Here is a 22378-nt window from a genome sequence, read left to right as displayed (position 1 = left end):
TGTAGTACCTATGGCATCAGAGGCAATCACTAATAAGTTAACATCATCTTAATGAGGAGAAAAAGGAATTATTTGTGAAGGACTTATAAAAGGACTAAAATAGGCCATGATATTAGTGTAAAAAAAAAAAAAAAGGATGATGAGAGGATTAGGACTAATGGTCCCAGAAAAGAACTCTTTTGATTATTTCCTGGAATATCCTCTCAGTTTGGCACTACCACCTGGAACGCAGAATACAGTGTCTAAGCAAATGAAATTATTCACCTCTTTTGTGCATATTCAGTCTTTGCCTCTTGCCACTTTAATATAAATTGCAACACTGACTCATTAACCACCATCTACACCTCTTCCCTGATAAACACAGCACTTTTGTCATTATTACAAACTGACAAACCTTGGACCACCCTTATGCATCTGTAATTTAATTTATGCATCTGTAACTGTGAAAATAGAAATACTGACAGCAACATTTCAGAGACAACTAGCTCTCCATGTTTTTATTATGCATTCCCATGTTTTGGGAAATTTTCCTGAGCATAGAATTTAAAGTTAAATAATAAGTATGAGTTTTAGCTGAAAGTAAGTAAGTTTTCTGTAGTGTAACAGAAGGTTTAAAACATAATGATTTAACTTAATTTAGTATAATTGTAAAATGAAGGTGGTACTTAATTCCAATCCTCCAGATGAAAGTAAGTGCCAGCACTGTATCAGGAGAAATTTACTGTGCCAACCATTTAGAAGGAATTCATTCCCCTGGTTGGGAGAAAGAGGTGAGCTTCCTCTCTTCCCCTGCTAGGAAAATACCACTGATTTTGAGCAAGTAATTGCAGATTTACACCACAGTGCCTCAGATCAGAGTATGGCTTGTAATAAAGCTTCAATATGTTTCAGGATTGAAGACACTTCTTTGCAGACTTTAAGATAAAGCACATGTTTTAGACTTTATTTTAACCAGATTTCATTCAGGCTGAGCTTCAAGGACCCTGAATGTGAAAGTGCTGGAAGGTGACTTTCTGTCAGAAACCACAATTTTCTCTTCCTCTCATATAGTATTACATCACAAAGCACCTGGGATTTCTGACCGTTTCTCTCACAGCGCTTTCTCTCTGCCTTTTGTCATGAGTAGGGATGCTGTGTAGAGGCCACAATGACTGGGTTTCTTCATCTTCACCCTTCCATCCTCTTCTTCCTCAACAGCCTGTGCTTCACCAGGATGCTGAAAACCTGCACAGGACTTTTTGCCCCGGTGAAAGCCCTGACATCAACCCCTCCCCAAACTGGAGAGATGGAGAGGAGCCTGGTACAGAACACCAAACACTGGGTGCTTCTGGAGGGAGGGAATTGTGATGGTGGGATATGGATGTTTCAGAGCAAGAGGAGAATGGCATGAGCATCAGGAGCAAGGAGAAGAGCCTGGGGTGGAAGTTAAGGTCTCCACTGCCCTGAAGACCTTACCACCTGGGGAAGGAAAATTTATCACTGGTTTAACTCTCCTTGGACACAATCCAGCTCACAATTCTTCTCCTTTTCAGAGACATTTTTCTCCTTACTCCTCAGGTTCTATAAGACAAAACCATCCATTTCTGTTAAGTAGCATGGTGTGTCAGTTTTCTGGCATTTGAGTTAAACAGTAACCATAAAGAACAATTATGAGAGACAATATCTGTTCTTGATGTCAAGTCTTTCCAGAGTGGGGAACAGCTTTTAAATAACTTCTTTGAAGAATAAAATAAAATAGTTTCCTGATAATTGGTTTATTTCCATGGAGAACTGAGGGAAAAGTTGTTAGGTTTATATTCTTTACCATGACAGCTTGAGGATGTGCATAACGATTCCTGTTTCTGCCATCATTTTTTTTTCTCATTTATCTTAATTTTGTTTTTGGTTGCTTTCTCTGTTTCTCTATGTATTATTAGGTCTCATTCCTTTTTGGAGCTTTATTCCAAGCCCTCTGCTCTCAGCTCCTCTCCATGCCCTGTCTTCCTCTGTGCCACTCACCCAGCTTATTAAACACTTTCCCTCCCACAGACTTGGTGCAGAGATAGTTGGTTACAAATCTTTGTAACAATGGTCAGGACCTTTGACAATGGCCAGTTTTCTCTGTCAGTGTAAGATGCTCAAGCCAAGACTCAAGGATAGCCATTGGCAGAGAGAGGGTCAGTAATTTTAAGGGCAAACAGAGGCTGTCTCTCACAGACAACTGTACTGCACTCACAGACAGAAATTATTTGTTCATCAACATTTATCTATTTCAATCCAATCTCCCCTCATACCTTTGGGAAAGGTCAAAGAACCCTAAAAAGGATGAATAAATAGGCAAACCAAATTCATATACAAAGTGACAAGATGAACTGGCATTTCAAAGGCATGCCTGCAAAAAAATAAGGGGGAAAATATTCCTACCCAGAGAAGAGGCGATTTGATGGAGAATACTATGATGCCAGAAGAGGAGGCACATTCTATGTCAAACACTTTCCTAGATTTTTTTGATAGTAATGGCCTAAAAAAGAGTTTATTTTGATTCATTTTCTTTTATTTTTCTTTTTCTTTTTGGATTACTGTACTGGATTGCCTTTGCCAGGCATGAATCATATGCACAGAAATGCCTTTATCATAAATGAAGCACATTTTCAGATTTACATGCTGACTTAGCCAAAACGCAAGGCTTTTGACTTTTCAAGTTTTAAAATATTTCTAATGATGGCAGGAAGGTCTGATGTGCTTGAAGATATAAGGCTCATCACCAAGGCAGCAGGAAGCTCAGTGAAGGCATAACAAACCAATTTTCCTCCATGACTGGGTCACCCTGTACTGAGGTGTAAAGGTCTGGTTACATACACACGACTGAGCACGTATCCATGGGATCAACACTGGAAATGACATTTCTTTTGCATTGTATGACCACATAAATATCAATTTGTGCTTTAGAAAAAGAATGTCATATCATTTGGAAAAAATCCTAGTAACCTGGTGAGTTATACTAAAAACTGGGAGGCATAAAAGAAAAGTATTACCCCACGTGGCCTGGTGCTGGAACTCTTTCCCAGTGTGAAAAGCAGGATGCTGGGCCAAATACCCTGCTGTTACTCCAGCTGGGGAAACAAATTCCATATCAAACATTTAAGATATTTTGCCAGTAATTTTTGTATTTGCTGTTGAGGTGGAATCTGGACTGTCTATCACATATACTTATTACAATGGATAATTCATGTACACTAAGCTTTATACACAGAAGTGACTGAAAGACACAAAATACAATAAAAAAATAATGCTTGATAGGACGTAAGAATGTGTCCTCTACTTTCAAGAGTTACCACACCTGATGTGGGCCGAGAACCTCAAACTGAGAAGATCAGGGCTTCTTAGACACGACGGTCATTCCCCTGAGAGACTGTGGGGGCATGTGGGATTTTCCTATTAAAAGGAAAGTGGGAAGAAGAAATCAGCAGGACAAGAAAATATTCAAGAGCTGGTCACAGTACAGTGTGCCTCTGCCAAGGACAGTGTGCACCTTATCTCCTGGCGGTACAGAGCAACAAAAACTTTCTCCGTGTTTCTCCTAGGACAGCTGTAGGCTACACATCTTTTTCCATGGGCTGCTGTGGCTATTGCCAAGAGTTGTGGCAAAAGAAGCACACCAGTATCAAGCACTGTAATGCTGAACTAGCAGATAGTACCAAAGCACCTACATTTTCTTGTGCTCTCTCTCCTTTTATTTCTTTCCAGCTTGTTATCATAACTATGCCATGGAGAGTTTTCTTTGAAGCATTCTTCGAAACACAATAGACAGCATACATTATTTATCCTGATGGAATAGTGTGCAAGCACCCCCCATATCTCACTTCCTCTGAATAACTTCAGGAGAGAAAAAAGCAAGATAAAAACAGGCTGCATTTTTTTAGTGAGAAAGTAATGAAACCTCACAGAAGGCAATCCTCATGTGGATGAGGTTGCAAAAGTAGGAGCAGCAGGAGATAGAAAACCCAACTTTGTTTTCTCCTATGCTATTGAGTCATTGGGGGAGTCAGGTGCAGGTACTTACAGACCGACCCAGAAATCCAAGAGCAATATAATCAAGACTTGGGAAGGGCCCTGAGAACTTGACTATCTCTACAAAGTTACTTCTGTTTAAAAATGATTGTGTACTTTGTCTGTCTCAGCCTCCCAATTTATTTTCACACTTACAAAGGAGTGAACCCCCTAGAACTTTTTTATAAAATTAACTGCACAAATGTAAACTACTACTTGTAGGAGACAACTGTCAACACTGGGAATTTGACTTCTTTACATATCAGAAATAAAGTTTTTTTTTTTACAGATTCCACCATTTAAAGGGCAGAGAGCATTTACTAGTGCAAAGGAACAGTACTGTAAATGAACACTGCCATTTTTCTGTTGGCATGAAAACAGCAGCAACATGCTTCCTCAGTTTAGTTTTGAATTCTGAGCAGAGCTCGTATTTCACACAGTAATAGTCAGTAACTTCCATGGACAGGGAACATAATTACAGTGTCCTAGCTCCAAATGGCTGAAGGTTGTAAAGGATAATATATAGCACCTGCTGAATCTGCAGAAGGAAAAAACCTAACACAATAAAGAGCTCCCTAACGGCACACTCCTCCTTTTCCAGAAGGACTTTCCAATAGGCACAGGCAGGTGGTTTTTGATGGTTCTGTTGCTGCAGTTGGTTCGACAACAGCATTTGACGGCTGCAATGACAGAATGGGGGCAGACTATCCCCTCAGTTTTTCCAGGTTTGAAAATCCAGCCATGCAAAAGCTAGGAAAGTTTGGAGTTACCCTTTCCTTTTGTGCAGCAATTTCCTCCTAGTGCTGTTCAAGGGAAGCTACCACTCATCCCATAAGGATTTCTGGGGTGCAGTGATACTCACAGTTCCACAAACTGTTCACTTGTGTTTTCCAAAACCTCTTTCTATTACATCATCTGAACAAGAAACACCAAAACGGCAGTCTCCTGTCAGTCAGGAGCTGCAGAGCTCTGAAGACAGAGACACCACAGGCTTCCAGTCATTCCAGTCAGTTATGTGATCAAACAGTGAACAATTATGATCTGATCAAGCTCCTTTATTCAGCTATCTGCAACTCTCCCCAGATGTTCTAGATTTATGGAACATTACAGTGGCTGGTGTCATAATCAAGCTTTGCTTTTAGATATTCTTGATCCCAACCATTGATAGAGAACCTTAATTAGTGACAAAGGCACTGTTCCTCACTCCTCTTTGGATCATGTGCACTGTTAAAATACAAAATGCTGGATTGTATCTGACTGCATAGCATTACAAGATGATGCCAAGTTACCTTTCAGAATTTCTTCCAATAAGGTAATTCTGAACGTGAAAAATCCTCTAATGAAAGGGAACTCTGCCCTGAAGGTCCTGTCCCTGCAGAGCCTCTGCTCACCAATGTTTCATTACAAATATTATCACCTCCTGGATCATCATGGCTTCTGCCATCACAGAGATGAGTACAGTCACTCCAATAACTTTGGCCAATGTCATGAACACTCCTGCAGATTTAAGCCAGGACCTTGGGAGAGGAGACAGATGGAGAGCAGGAGCAGCACAGGAGTGCCAAGGCTTTGTGCTCCCATCAGAGCAGGTTTCTCAGCAGATGACCAAGTCTGAAGTTACACTATCCATATCCAATTAGTCTGCTTGAATCAATCCAGACTCTAAGAGTTCCTAAATCTTTACAAACTTCCAGAAACCTTTAATTTCTGTTATCTAGGACAGACTTTTATAGCTAACATCATCTCTGTCATCAGAAAAGCACTCTAGTGGCAATAATTCTTCCCACTGTACTTCACTGCAATTTATTTATTTGACTGGAAAGGATAACTGAGAAAGGGAGCTTTTATTGTGATGTGCTCTCTATTGCAATGCTTCCCACATCCATGCCCATTTGTATTCCATCACCTCTGGGTTATGAGCAATTCTGTCAATGGGGATTGTCATGGCTGTAAAGACTTAACTCCTAATACCTTCAGATTAAAGCATTTTTCCCAGGTACTTTTTTTTTGTTGTTCATATTTTCAAAAGGGATACCAGTTAGGGGGTTTAGAGGTTCTGTGATCACCCACCATCAATCCTATTTGCTTGTTTTCTTTGCCAGGAAGGTGATAACATGTATTTAACCTGAGCCCCCCTGCAAGATCAGATTTTCTCTACTAAATGTTCTCTTGTGTCATCTCTAGAGTGAAACTTTGCACCAATTTCAGCAGAGGCAGAACTGAGCCATAAACCCCGCTCTCCTTTAGTACCATTCCTATGATCATACAGCTATTCAGAATACAGATTCAGATTATAAAATTGTCCCAAGAAAGTCACCAGCTTTCATTGCTCCTTTCAGCAGTTTGAACCATGGGAAGGAATATTGGCTAAATTCTTTATGGTACACATGGTTGATGTTGGGATGAAAAATAATCTTTTTTGTCATAGGATGAGATTGAGAGTATTGTGTTCTGTAGGCATCTGGATATGCACCTCGCTATAACCCAGTTCCTCAGCACCAAATATATGATTTCACCTGGACTAAAGACCTGGTGGCAGAAATTGCTTCTCACTGTCCCAGAACATGAAGCTCTGGGGCAGAAGGGAAAAATCATAGATGGTTACTAAGGTTAAATCAAAGAAGGTTTACATAATAAAGAAGTTTGTGGAGAGTTAGAAAAAACGTATGAGAGGAGAAATACAAAAAAAAATTTGAAGGGTGACAGGAAATGTAATGTCAGGTTTGAAGCATCCTGCAAGTTTCCAGGAGAGTTTTCTTTATTTAGTTGAAAAGTCAACCTAACCTTCAAAGGTTAGAGAAAGAACAGACCCAGCCAACTTTCAGTTAACAGTTTACAGCTAACTCTACTATTAATGTTTTGTTTTCTACAAAATAGTGGGCAGTCTAAACATATGTATGCTCTGTACACAAACACTGAAGGTCACCAAAAGAACCATCCTCCTCTTTATCCCACAGTATAACGTAGTCAGAAAACAGTTGGTACAGTGATCAGAGAGTTCTCTCTGAAACATTTGTCTGCTGCTTTTATCAGACATGTGGGTCTGAGGTATGCTATATACATGAGGAAGCAATGACAGAGGAATGGGAATAGGATAGCTGGGATGTTCTTACAGGGGAAAAAAAAAATTGTGAATTATGCTGACCATACTCTTTTCTTGGCCCTGTGGGCTACAATCAGCTCTGTTATAGTGACATCATTTACAACAAACTTGATTTAAACTGGTTGCATTAGGGCAGCTGGGAGTACTATATGGTCTTTAATGTTCTTAAGCTTATCTTGCAGAGAGAGCATGATGGTTTAGGCATAGGCATTTGCTACTGAAATGGGAAATAGGTGGGCTGTTTGATGAGTCTGTCAGCTGGAACACTGGCAATTGCTACTTGGACTGCTTCAATGTAAATACAATTTTCTCAGATTTCAATACTCCGGGTCTGAGTCTTTTTTCCTGTTAGTATATACTAATCTATCTAATTCTTGTTATTATTTATTTTCATCACAACCAAAAGACAATCCTGACTTTTATGTTTATCATATGTTTATCCATTCAGGATTCAGGATGTATTTACACAGCTTTCAGAAAGCTATGGTGAGAAATTTTCCTAGTGCCATCATTTTATTTGTGTTTCCCCTCTCCCTTTACAGAGGTCCAGTGTGTCAGTGTTGCACCACGAGAAAATGTGCGTTTCCAAGCAAAGTCTCTGGGGAGTTTTTATTTTGTAATGACAATGAAAGTCAAAAGTCATACTAAATTTTTTAAATCAGATTTTCACTCTTAAATCCCACTTTAAAAATGTTGTAGTTAATAATCACATAATCAATAGACAATGCCCCTAACTGGATGTGTATGTTTCTTTAGGGTTAAATTTACTCATTTAATTCCTTCTGGAAAGTTTTCTGCCTGTAGTGATCTTCAATCCAGCTTTTCTTAATGTGTGAAGTTCTGACATCTAATTTGTTCCAGTTCAGTACTGGACTCCCATTTTATTCTGGTTATGTACATAAACACCTGAAAATAAGCCTGGTTTGGTTTACCTTTCAGAACTGCAGCCGCATTCCAGTGCTTTGTAACTATGGTCAGTGTTAATAAGGCATCTGGAATCTTTCCGTCACTCAAAGCTTCTTAACTCCATTTATTTGAACATCTCTCATTGACATTTCTGCTTGTCTGATGGCTTGCAAGATGTTTGTTTTCTTTTTCACAATCCCACTGTGCAATTGTGTCACTTTCCATGAAGCAAGTGTTTACTACTGTCAAATTATCTACCTGTACAGAAGGAGCAATGGGATCTGCACTCAGTGTTAAAGTTCCTTTTTTGCCTTTCCAGGGGTAGTGGAAGCATTTAGGTCCATGAAAATTAATCTCAAAAGACTGCAATAAGTCTGGTAAGTAACATTTGGGGGCTTTATAAGTACTGCACACAACATGCCTTCTAAGCAACAACTAAAATAGCAGGCACTATTAAACAGCCACAAAAAATACTGGCCACATTTTCTGGAGAGGATCCATACTACTGACAACTTCTCACAGCTACCCTTCTGCCTCCTACTTGCCCTACTTTTGTGCTGAGGAGCCACCCTATCTGAGGGAACATTTAAAGAAGAGGTTTTCACTGGAGTCAGACTCCAAGTCGCCCCATGAATCCCCTGGCACAGATCCCTCTGGAGAAACACGGTTCTTGCTCCCCTGCAATCACCCCACACATGGACAGACAGAGGCTGCTCCCAGCTCTGGGCTGCAGCTGCTGCTCAGGAAGGCTGGAGCAGAGCTGCAGAATCAGACTGAATGGCCATTCCATGCGGGGCTCTTTCCACCCAGCACACTTGTAGTACAATTAAAGGAGTGCCTCCCCTGCTCCTCCTCTCCCCTCGCTCTTGTAGTATCTGAACGTGAACTCCCTTGGATAAACAAATGCTTGTACCCATACATATATTTCTGGCCTTTAAGGACTTTATTCCAATGCCTTTTGTTAGGATTTTCACTTTTACCTGTCAGCTGCACTCACCACCGGCTGGCATTTCTTTTTCACCTGTATCATGGGCGGCATATTATTTAAGACACACGTTTTTCAACCCACTTACCTAATTCCAGCAGAACTGGCAGAAGCTGCTCTATTAGCAGTATTTATAGAACACCTTTGCAATACACACTTTGTAAAATTATTTCTTTTTTGTAAGCAGCAGTAGAGGCACGAGGTTCTGATTTCAGGTAAAACAACCACTGCCCACTACAGCCCCTCAGCCAGTCAAACAGTGAAAGAAAGCAAAGCAAAACAAGCCAGTCAGACATTACCAGAGAGAATGGTGATTATAACAAACAACAATACAAGGGGAAAATGCATGGCTATTCAGAAACTGTCTTTTGGGGACTGAAGAAGAGATCTGGAGCCATTTTTCACTAGGTTCATGAGAAAATGTCAGCACACAGATGCTACTGTACTGTCAGATTGCATCTTAATTTGGCCAAAGGGGACCCAAGCAGTCACCCCTCACAGACATTTTTAAAGGCCCATTACAAATCTGATTTATTGGTTGCTAAGAGTCTTCCTGCTATAGTCTGCAGATTTTGCATGACATGGAGCTGAAATCCAGTTACAGATAAATGTCTGCTTCTCTGTATGATCTAAATCCATCTGAATTCAGTATTTCTTGGGCATCGGTCAAGCCTCCCCCGGTTTGCCCACCCCCTCTCCTCCTAATACCTTAAGGCAGTTTACTTCAGAATGAAGCAGAGCATTAACCTGTACAAAATTGCTAATTTGTATGTAACTGTCTTGCTGCCATTAAAAAAATAATAAAAGGAAATGCCTTTTGTTCTAAAGAGGCAGGGAAAAAAATCAGGAACAAAAGAAATGCATCTGCCCAGCAAAAGAAATGAGAAATTGCTGGGATATGTTTCAGATGTTTAGGCATAGCTGGTGTTAACAACAACGATCATTCAGATATAAATGCTAATTTGCTCTAGTTCTTCGATATTTAAAAAATCTGATGGCTTTTTCCTCAAAAAAAAAAAAAAGAAGAAATTCCTTGCCTCCTGTGAAAAGCCAAAGATCATACCAGTGAAATGCATTTGCACTGCTGAAGAAACACCATTCAAACTTGCTCTACTTGAACTGCCCATTGTTACAATTCAGACAATGTACAACAAGAAGCACGGCTCAACTTCTAACCATGCCCGCACCACAAGGAATTAAAAGTCAACAGCTCTTCCTATTTCCATAAACTCACCTCCAAAGCCTTCATTTGCAGCTTCTCTGGCAAAAATCTACTAGCATTGGAACAGTCAATTTGTTACAGAGGCATGCAGCTCGTCCTAAAGCCTCGTATTTCGTGAAGGAACTATTCTGAACAAAGACAACGTCAAAAGCTACACAAGGATCGCTCACAGCAAGTCCAACTCAGCCCAAGTTTGGGTTCAACATCTGTCTGAACACAGCAGTGCCTCCCATTTTGGTTTTGTTTTGTGGGATTAAACCCCATCTAATCTCTTTAAGTGACCCTGACTCAGGTTCCAGCTATACTGCTTTACAAATCCAGGGAGAGAAAGAAAAAAAACAGCAAGAAAGAGAAGGCAGCGCCTTATCCCACCTTTCCATGGCTCTCAGCCCGTCTGTCTTCGCATGATCTGCAAACCACCTGTACTGGATCCAGCCCATTCTGGGGACAGAAATTATCTTCCCGGTAGACGTAGTCTCAGCTGCGCTTTGATTTTTCGGCACGAATGTCTAGAATCTTCTGCTTAAGCCAGAGACGGCAACACAAAAACTGCAGCTGAGCTCTTTTGTTTTCCCTCTCTCCAGGGCTGAGGCAGCGGCGCTCCCGGCGCTCCCGCTCCCTCCGCCCCCGGCAGCGCCGGAGCGCTCGGCTCCGCCGCCGGCCCCCGCAGCCGCCGAGCCCAGCCCGAGCCGCCGCCGCGATCCTCCGCCGAGGGGCAGCCAGGGGGGCGGTCAGGTGATCTTCCGGTGAAAAACGGAGAGGATGCTCGGGGATTGAGCGCACGGATCCGTGGTGGGATTCAAACTAGCCATTTACATTACAAAGCAGGGAGGGAAATAGGGCTCGGAGGAGATCATCAGGCATCCTTCTGCTTTCCAGCTCTGCGCTGGCAATCCACACAAGAAGGCACAGCGCAAAGATATGCAATTAAACTTTTCAGTGGCAATATTCATACATAGTTTGGATACCATGACGCTCCTAAATATTTAAAATTAGGGGCTTATTCCTAAATAAACATAAATTTTTTAGATGCTATGCTGTTTCTGTATCCCTTTACAGATTATTCCCAATTGCACATTTTTTACAATACAATATTTAAATATTTATGCTGAAGCCATATTTAGTTTCTCATCAGCAAATGGACCGTACTCAACTAAAAAAGCATTATTAGTTCTTTATTGATATTATTATATTGCAATTCAAAGTATCTTTGATATAAGGGTCATTACATTTAAAACTGACTCTCTGAATTGCAGGCTATCCAATGGCCCTGCTTCCTGGGATTACCCTGCTTAAAGCTACCATACGGTGCAGAGCTTTGGAATTTAGGCTTTAAAAGACTGAAAGAATTCAGATTCTGTGAAAATTCTAGTTATTGCCAAGTAATAAAAAATACCCAAATATTGTTGCAACAGTCAGAATTACTTGCAAACAATATGTTAGAAGAAAATCTTATAGGAACCACACAGTGAGTCTCGATAAAATACTGCATTTAGAACCCTAGTTTCCATTAAAAATTTTCTATCATGTTCAATGAGACCACAATTTCACTCAAAATATTCCTTATGCATTCATTATAAAATGGTAATGAACAGGAAACACCTGCAGAACTAGGCACAAAGGGCAAAGTAGGCATCCACATTTAATCAGTCTTTCTGATAAACTAAATGTGTAGATGTATTACATCACATATTCCAGAAGAAATATAAACCATTTTTCTATGACCATGTTCTTAAAGACTCAGGTTAAAACCAGAAAGCCTACTCATCATCCACCATCCAACACAGGCACTTCTAATAATTCCCAATGTTCCCAACAATATAACAAATAACCATTTACTCATCTTGTATTAACTGTGGATCTGTCCACAGACACCTCAGTTCCTCTGGCACTACACACAGAACACAGATTTCCACTTTTACTTTCTGTACTATCACACTTATGATGTAACACAATTCTTTTGATAAGTACACAAAGGAGCAACCTGGATTTCTTTTAGGATACTGAGGGAAAAGAGTTATATGAGAGATCATAGATTACCTTCACCATATGACTGGGCTATTATTATATCTACTAGATTGATAATAACAACTCTATCTTTCAGAGACTTAGGGTTTTTAACCCTGACACATCCTTTTCAGCAATGCCCTAGTAAGAGTGCTTCACATCATTCCTATCATAGCCAAAATTTTTGCCACAGTCCATGAGCTTTTGGCAAAAGCCAAGATTGACTTCAAGGGGCTAGTAAAATTCCCATAACTATTCTATATCTATCTATCTATCTATCTATCTATCTATCTATCTATCTATCTATCTATCTATCTATCTATATGTATATATATATGAGTCATTATTTCAAACCAGTCTTCATGGGGGAAAAAAATCACTGGACTTCTGCTTTTCTACATTTCATTTAATTACATATTGAAAAAAAAAAGTCAGAAGTGGGACATTTGTCATGCCTAAGTAAGCATATCCTTTTAGAAAGATACCTAACAACTATTGCACACTTAACACTAGGACATGTTTAACATGATCCCAACAATGAATGCTAGAGGAACCAACACAAGACAGGAACAAAACAACTTCATCTCAGTTGTCTAAGTTTCTGGCTACAGTTGGAATTCTGCAGTTCTTTTGGGCACTCTGTGTAGCCACAGGTAGTTACTCTATTAATAGTTTTTTCCTTTCACCCTTCTGAACCCACAATATTGCAAGCAGAGTAGTGACGTTCACTGGATGCAATGGGTCAAATATGAGAGAGCCAGCTAAGTCAGTCACCTGGAGAGGCTGGCAGGGCCAGCCAAGCCTCATGTCTCCAGAACTCAGAATTGCATATATATTGGTGTTTTCTAACTTGGATACTGTCAGCCTTTTTATTATTGTTATAAAGTCAACATAAAACTCGGTTTTAATACAAAAACAGACCTAAACTGTCATTGGTGAAAAGGCAAATAGACACAAATTACCCTGCCTTGTACTTAGAGTAGTCACAATAGTGTGTAAATCATGGAACTGCTGAACAAAGTTTCTGATGTAGTCGATTACTAGTATGCAGTTGTGTCATTCTGCACAAGATCCCACTGAATGTAATGAGTTTCTTGATAAGCAAGAGAATCACATCTTATGCACACTTATTACAGTCATCAAAATGTTCACTTTAGCAAAGCTGAGTACAGTAGAGCTTTTCAACAATGAAATGCTGTGGTCACCCATCTATTGCAAAGTATGGTTTACAACTCTCAAAAGGAAGTAATTTCGTTTCTAAGAAATAGAGCAACAATTTTAGGTTTCCAAAGAAAAGCCTTTTGTAATGCCTGGGCTGCCATACACATTGACAGGAACAAGACATTCAGACTTTACATGCTGATGCTGTAAGTACAGGTCTAAGCCACTGGAAGAAACTGGAGGCTAATCTTCCATCTAAAGGCTGTATGTATACATGCAAGTAGGTATGTAAATAATGTGTACAGACATGTATACATAATTAATAAAACCATGTAATAAATATGGATGAAAACCTGTCTCAACCATGCAGATAACAATTATGTTTTAGAAATTGCGTGCAGTAATATTTATAAAATAAAAATCAGTACAAACTGATACTTTACTCAGGAAATAAATACAGGGTTTTTTTAATCATCAAGTTTATCTCCTGTAATCTTCAGAGAGGAATTTGAGATTTTCCCAGAAGAATCAGTAGTTTAAATCATACTCTTTCAAAAATTAGAGCTTTAATTCAAACAACAACACAGACATAATCAAATTATTGAGGCATGACAAAAATAAATTAATGGTCTACTTTGTGAGAGAAATAGTCTCAATATTTGCAATGTTAATTTCAAAACAGCAAAAAATTGCATATATCTACATAAAATAACAATAAAAAAATCCCTATTTTAGTTATAATAATATCAGCCTTAAGGTTGGATTTATTCCTAAAAGAAGCCATAGAAATAGGTTTCATCTTTTTTACAGTTCATTTATATGCAAGTCAAAAAGGTATATCCTTAAAAATGAAACTACATTCAATCAGTAAGAAAACGGATATGTCATGTATTTATGAAGTCTTTTTGAATTTGTGCAGCAAACAGGCACAAATGGCTTCTTTCTCCATTACTTTTCAGATGCAAAATTTGCAAGTCTATGTTTCAAAATTAGTTCTAAAGGAAGAAAACAGCAATTGACTTCAGATCCATTACATCAATATTATTGATGAATGAAAATATCCAAGTGCATACAAGTTACACACATGATTTATACAATGGGGCAAACCACCACAAAAATGGCATTTACAGTATTTAAAGTATTTTCCACCCTTAAAAATACTGTACATTATAAGTGAGAAATTTAATATTTTTAAGGCAGATTTGATTCAGGTTTTGGCTTTACCTACAGTCCTTTTGTCATCACAGGTCAAAGATTACAAAGAAGAATGTGTAAGAAGGCTGAGAGAGAGATGTGGTCTGAATCCAGTTATATTATAAATAAGCCATTTGACATGTGGTCTGTGACTCATGCTAGAGAAAGCCTCTATAGAAGGCCTTTCCATGGAATGGCTTAGTTATATTTGACTTTAAAACAGAAAGAACAGATGATTAGCTACGTTAAGACAAATATCTTTTGGAATTCAAGACCTTTCCTGGTCAAATTATGGGAAGCTACAAGAAGAAATTATGGAAACTTTCCCTTCTTTAAAAACCAGCTGAATTATAAAAATAGAAGTAACAAAATTCCTTTGACAGTGAGGAGGAAATTCGCCATCAAGTCTGCTGGAACGTCCATGCTTTTTTTTCCCTTGTGGGTATGTTGCACATCCCATCTGTATCGCTCCATGCGCAGTACGAAGACTGGAGAGTTCCAAGGGCTGGTGGTCTCCATGATGTGGCCTTTGGCAAGCTGTTCCTCCACAAGGGCTTGTAGTGCGTGAGCTTTACTTTAGAGAGGGGCCACTGTTCGATCCAGAGCAAGTCATGGCATTTCCAGGATTAGTAAATATATGTCTCTCTCGTTCTGGGATCATTTTAGTGTACTAAGTTTCAATTCCATAGCACAGTGCACAGGATTACATCCAGATTTTTTTTCATTATTTCCAGTGAGGGAGACTCCATAATCTCTGTGGGCAATCTGTTCCAGTGTTTGGTCACCTACACAGTGAAGCTCTTCCTTCTGTTCTGGTGGAGCTTCCTGCGAATCAGTTTCTGCCCATTGGTCTTTAAAGATCCAGTTGGTTAGCACCACCAAAAGGAGCCTGGTCCATCCTGTTGACACCCTCCCTACAGATACTTACAGACATTCTTAAGGTCCCCTCTCAGTCAGTCTCAAGACTGAACAGGCCCAGCTCCCTCAGCTTTTACTTTCCTTATAACAGAGATGCTCCAGTCTCCCAGTCATGTTCACAGAACTGCTCTGGGCACTCTCCAGGAGCACCAGAGCTCTCTTACACTGAGGAGCCCAGACACAGCACACAAGATGCAGCCCCATTAGGGCTCAGTAGAGAGGAAACTTATTCTCTTGTACAAACTTTGCACAGGGTTCGATTAAATTCCTTAAAATTTGACTTGTGGATGATTTGGGGAATGGAATGTGCAGCTTCCAGCAAAACTTTAGCAAAATTACTTTGCCAACCAGTTCTGAGACTTGGGTTTCAGAGAAGACTGAGTATCTTCATCTAGCTGATAAACACACTAGCCTTAATAACTTTGGCAGAAGCCAGTGGGTAGAGATGGGAAAAAAAGCTCCATAAAAATGCCTGGTTATTTTTTTGAGGATATTAATTTAACTTTCTTGGAATAGTTCAATTGTTTCTCCTTGCGCTTCTACTACTGCCTGTTCAGGCTCATGATGAGAAGGAGAAGATAATTATAGTCCTCTTCAGACAGTGTGTTCATTAAGTGTGTTATTTCGGATAAGTAAGTTTTTTAATTGGCTTCCAGTGCCGCCAGTAGGATGGTCTATGGTAGCATTGCAGTGAGGATCTGTGCCCCTACTGCTTTTGCCTGTTGGAATTCAGTACAGTTTAATTGAATTACAATAGGGGTAACCACAAGATGTCAATTACTGGTTTATTCAGTGTTCACTCTTCTTCCAGTGGCACTTGATTGATTCCCTCTGCATACTTCACTTCTTAGAGGACCTCTTCCCCTCTTCCCAGAGAATAAGATGCCACATTCTTTATTAAACAGCAGCATAGTTCACTCAACTCTGGTGGCACCGACTGCAAAAATTAAATCTCTACCTGGTCTGAGTTCATAGCATGTGACCTAATTTATTTGAAGCTAGAGTTGGAATGTCTTCCTGCTCCTATGACTTTGCCATGTGTTGCTAGTTTCCCTCTCCAGAACAGGGAAGATACCATTTATGGGATTATGCAAAACTCTCTTTTGTCTCATAGAAAAAAAATTGTTAGTTCTTTTGAGAAAATAGAACAGTTTGGAAAGAATCTTTCTAGATTTCAAGTGTTTAAGTTATGTGAAAGAATTAAATAAAAATAAATCCTTAACCTATCATTCTGACTGCTCCCTAGTGCTCTTCAATTGAGACCTGAAACCACAAAGGCGCCAAAAGTTTTTGCTAAAAGCACTAAGTATGTTGCAAAGACAATTACCTAAATACTTGAAAACTGGGCAAGTGTTTTCCAATTCTCCTTTTCAGTAAGTGATATCTTGATTAAATACAATTTTAAACAAAAATAACAAAACAAAAAATAATATTTTTGCAAATTTTTTTTCCTTTGTTAAATAGCCAAGCATAATAAGTTTTGTAAAACTTCTTCATGGAGAAAAATAATTTCCTGATCTGTAAATGTAATTCAAGTGTAAATTTGAAAAATCACTGTGGTTGTATCAAAATTATTACGATGTGACTATGTTTTTACTTAAATGTTATTTCACCATGATTTAAGAAGAGCTAAATTACATTTTAGGAAACATTCTTTAATCCTCTCTGCTACTAGTAGGAATGAAACAGAAAGAATAGGAAAATTAAAATTTGCTTCAGGAATGGATATAATATTAGAAAATAACAAGACTCTTGAATGAGCCTTCTCAAACCAGTATTGTTGCACAGTGTTTCCAAGTTATTACCTGCTAGAGATTATTTACTCAACTGCATGTTTGCTCAGTCCTCCCTAGTCCCTGTATGTGATACAGCTCTCTTCTAAAATAGTTCTCAAAATTTCTATTGCAAATTTTGGATTAAGATAATGCTAATAACAAATTAAGAAAACCAATCTTTAAAGCATTCAGTCTACTAATTTATTATATTCCTGTTAATTGTAACTATAAAAATTTTCTTTACTTATTTAATGTTATATTAAAATAAAGGAAGCAAAAAAAGAAAGCAAAATACATTTTAGTATTCTGCTTGTATATGCTATATTCAGTTACCTTGTTTAAAATAAGTCATGTTTGGGGTTGCTGTAATACCTTTAAAAAAGAAAATGGAAGGTCTTTACTTTTTTTACAAATAGTCCAAATCCACAACTTGACGTTTACAGAAAGGGAACACATCCACTATTGTAACTCCTAATGGTTACTGACCAAAGACTATAATCGTCCTCTGAAGCCAGCAATATTTTACTGGGAAGCAGCTGATTTTAAATTTCATATATGATTGTTCTGGGGAAACTCAATATTTAGAAATTATGACACATTTTTCCTTCTCCCCCTCCTGCTGTGTTGTAAGGGAAGAGAAGGTAAGCATTTTTCATACAATTGCTCTTCCACTCTGAAACTTCAAATGTGGGGACTCCTTGGGACTTTTGTAGGCTAGGAGTTTCAACTGAAATTCTAGGTTTTTTGTTTCCTATTAACAAAAGAAAATAATTAAATTACTCAGAATACAAATACAAAAATTGTATCTATATGTAAGTATGAGGTATGACAGCTACAACTTTATTATTTTATTTAATCTTTCTTGTACTTTCAGTATTTTAGATAGCTGCAATAATATTTTCTCATTAATATGAATCTGCTATAATTGTTATTAATAGTATCCACCTCTGTATTCATGCAGTGTTTTAATTGTTATGTTTGCATGTCATGTGCATTTTAAAAGTCCACAGAATTTTATAACTTGATTCCTATATGCACACATAAAACTGATAGTTTTGTATTTAAATCAATTATTGGACAAGTGTCCAAGAGACCTTTCTAATACCATTTTTATTTTTTTTTCTTTTTAGAAGGTTTTTCCTAAATAAAGAAAGAAAGCCTGATATTCCTGGTGTACATAGTAATATTCCATCTAGTCATTAATAGTCAAACACTCACACAGCAGCACATCTGACACAGGCAGCTGAGTTGGGAATTGAAACCATAATAATTAACAATAGATTTCCTGATCTCACCATGACAAGTAAATGAAACACTCTGTGGTGTGCTTGCCCACTGGAAGAGGGAATTAACTTGGTATGAAAAGCAGAATGGAAGCATATCTCTGATTAGATCTAATGCACAAGGAATGCAACAATGGGAAGCTTGTGTCAGCAGAACACATCAAACTCTTTTCTAAATATTGTGCATGAGTATGCAAAAACATGCACATTTCCCATAAGAACCATAGTGAAATGCACAGGATGTACAAAACAATCCCTACTGCAATAAGGAAATAAACAAAGAAGTAGATAAATAAATTAATTAATTAATAAAATTGATGAATTTTCTTATTTACGCAAACAATTAAATCCAACATTTAAATGTCTTCATTAATTTAGGCCCGATTCACTTCAGATTTCCTATTTAAACGACTCCTCTCCCTGTTCCTTCTGACCAACCTGGCGGCTCTCAGCGTTCAGGACCCTGGAGAGCAGCAGACACAGAAACAGGCTCAGCCCTGCCCTCTCATGTTCCAATTATTGCTATCCTCTCTTCTTATTCTGTGTCTCCTAGGACTGCTCCACATTTCCCTTCCTCTTCCTCAAATTGTCTTTTTCTCTTACAGTGACATTTACTGTTGCAGCAACCTTTTCTCGGAAACAAAATGTTCTCCCTTTCATTCTTCAAAGTGTATTGGTTCTGTTTGTTTGTTTGTATTGTTTTGGTTTTGTTAGGCTGCCTTATCTTTAATGTTGACAGTATCATCATGGGACAGTCGATATAATTATTGCATCAAGCATTATCGTTTTGTTGTTTAAATATGTACCTGGCTGGATACACTGCATTCTTTTGCACTGTTTATTGTTAGAAAACTTACTTTATAAAAATCGTGAATCAGAAATTACTGTATTTGTAGCCATAAAAAGTAGTTCAGTACACCCATAACAATGCAGTTGTAGTTGCTAACCCTCTTGCATGTATTAAACACATTTTAATATTTCATATTCTCTTCCAAACTTGAAAGAAAAGCTAAAATTTGAAATTATAACTAAAAATCTGATTCTGTAAAAAATCACAAGGGTGAATAGGCCCAGTCCATTCACTGCACCTATTCACCTTCACAAAGCCACATGGTACGTCCTTGCAGACCTGTTCCTAAATGATCTCATTAAGCCTCAGAGTTTAATTAACTCTCAGAGAGATATAAATCAAGAGCGATTCCCAAAAGTCGGTACAGACCCACTGGTGTAACTCAGCAAAATTTTTTATTTTGATTTCTTAAGGAGAACCAAGTTTCTGTAATGGCATTTTGAGAAGAAAGGGAAGGAGGATCTGGGTATGGCATGCATAGAAACATGAATTTGTGCGTCCTTCAGTCTCCCCAACTCGGCAGAAGCACAATGGCCAATTTCAAATTATTTTTATAATGCAATAGTCATCTTCAACCTATCAAGCTTTTAGAATTTTCGTGAAGATACAAAGGGGTAGGGGGAATCAGGAAGGCCTGAATAATGAACACATTATGGAGATCAACCACATGATTCATAAGAGAGCCTTTTTGTGGATTTGGCATCATGGAAGCATTCTTTCTTTCTAAAAGCCATGAGAGTTCAGAAAACATATTTCACATCTCTCTTTCAATTTGTGGCTTTGTAGGTTTACTCTGCTATATGGAATTCAGAGTGCATCCTCAGCACTGGCTCCCCCATCAGAGTAAGAAATATCCTTTATTTCTCCACAATAAACAAAAACACTCATGAAATGTGCTTTGGAAGATTCAGACACACACAAAAAAGAAATCCTCAGAACAATATAGTCAAACCATTGACATGCTGTGATGGACTGCTTATAGTGGCTCCAAGGCACCTTTTACCAAAGATCCACTTTCAGTCAAAGCACTTATCAATACATAGCAGGAAAATCCAGCAATATAAGGTGGGAGGTCTGAAGGGTAAACCCCACATATTCACAAGAATAAGGACATGTGTACTTGAGACAAGAGAAAGTTGAAGGTGCCTACAAATGCATCACATTCAAACACCATCAATGAATCATAACCGTACTCTGTCTGGATCGCTCAGAACTCAATTTGGCTAACATACAGGTCACTACATAAACTGGCAACTGAGGATGAAAACCAGTGTGTCTGGCAAACAAAATTCATAGGTCTGAGGTGAATTTTAGACTCGACAAAGCTCATTGAGCTGAAGAAGCTCTTTCTTCAGCACAAAATCACAGATTCTACTTCCACATGCTGTGAAAGAGGAAGACAAACCATCCTCATTGCAAGGCAGGAGCTGTTATTATAACTGAGACCTCATGCCTTCAAATTTGAAAGCAGAGCAAATAATGCCACTCACTCCGTAGGAACTGACTGAATGTCAAATGGAAACCAAAACTGGTACAGCATGCTCCTAATAAATAATATTTTACTTCTATACGTGTTTTTTTTTTCCCCAGCACAATAAAAATCTTTTCTCTAGAAGAATCTTTGGTAACGTGACTCTGATGGAAATCACAACTTTTTTAACCTCCTAAAGAAGTGGTTTTTTTCTAAGGATTCTGGAATTAAGAAGCCCTACCTTTGGCAAAAGAAAGTTGACAAGTAAAGATTTTAAAGGGAATCTGTGAATTCAAATGTGAGCTGAAAGTTAGAACTGGCAATAGGTAGTGACTGTTACCAACAGGAATTCCTAATGTACAACTACTGAAATTAAAGTTTCCTAAGTCTTATACCCCATGCAGTGGGAACATTAGAAAGAGGTAAAATACAGAGGAACAATTGCAGTTGCTATATGTGTAAGTCAAAAATAAATACCAAACACCCAATCTTTAATGATATTTTATGTGGAAATGTTATGATTTACAGCTATGAGCTGGCATCCCAAGCACACAGCTAACAGTCTCCTTAGAAGGTAGGTAGCTGCAGCTACTCATTTTCCAGAGTGTCAGGCCCATGTCCAGTTGTCAGAATCAACACCAAGAACCTAATCTTACTTTTTCTTCTACTGTATTTTTCTGTATTCTGTGGAACACCTTCACACATGAAGAGAAACCCATTTTTGACATACATGTCAAGATTTCTGATATCACAGTTTACCTCACTGTTCTCTGCTGACAAAAAAATTCTTGTGAACAAAGACTACACATACCAAAATTCAGTGCACATTCATTCAACTCTTCCAGTTTCTTATATGGAATTTGATAAAATAAGAACAAACTTTTGAGTATTGTCAAAATCTTGTAGCCTAGCAAGCAAAAACTACAAACAGAATACTGTATTGCAAAAATCTCCATCTTGCCACTCTGTTAAAATATGATACAGAAGGATTTTTCATTTCATTGAAAGAGTAGAACAGCAGCAAAAGTAACAGTATAGAGCTACTCTAAAATGAGAGCTGAAACTTTCACTAGATTATAGATCTTTACTGCTGGTCTCAGGTTCCCTAGAGGAGTCATAAGAGGACTTGTGGGTTTGTTTGCTCTGCATCTGATTCCAGTGATGGCACAGGCAACAATTTCCATATGTAGAATATTAAAGGTATTTTTAACTGTGAATAAAGAAGCATTCATCAGTATTGGGAGGTACTGCAGATGCTACATTGAGCTTTGGAATTCTTTTTCTGCTATTCAACTTTTTTTACTTCATAGCAAATATTCTATTTCACAGGTAGTCCCAGATAAGGAAGAGTTCCTTAATCAATAAAATTATCTTATTGCCAGTAGCACAGGCTATTGAGTATTATTGGCATTTCATCACAACAGCAAAAACAGATGACTGAAATGGGAAGAACTAATTTCTTTTAAACCAGGCT

The 22378-nt window shown here is 38.3% G+C and overlaps 1 protein-coding gene across 13 annotated transcripts in view; it reads right to left on the bottom strand.

Moving 5' to 3' along the window:
- Positions 1-22378, bottom strand: part of MAGI2 (membrane associated guanylate kinase, WW and PDZ domain containing 2) — a 695213-nt gene that overhangs the window by 368844 nt on the left and 303991 nt on the right. The window contains exon 1 of one of the 13 annotated variants that reach the window (XM_038153735.1): positions 10618-13937. The exons of the other annotated variants lie outside the window; for them this stretch is intronic. The gene's annotated coding sequence lies outside the window, so the exon portion shown is untranslated. Of the gene's footprint in view, positions 1-10617; positions 13938-22378 lie in introns of those variants that run through there. 13 annotated transcript variants of the gene reach the window in all.

This window comes from Motacilla alba, chromosome 1A (genome assembly GCF_015832195.1).
Source record: "Motacilla alba alba isolate MOTALB_02 chromosome 1A, Motacilla_alba_V1.0_pri, whole genome shotgun sequence".
Classification (NCBI taxonomy): Eukaryota; Metazoa; Chordata; class Aves; order Passeriformes; family Motacillidae; genus Motacilla; species Motacilla alba.
The sequence above is the reverse complement of the archived record's forward strand: the minus strand, read 5'-3'. Positions and strand labels throughout refer to the sequence as shown.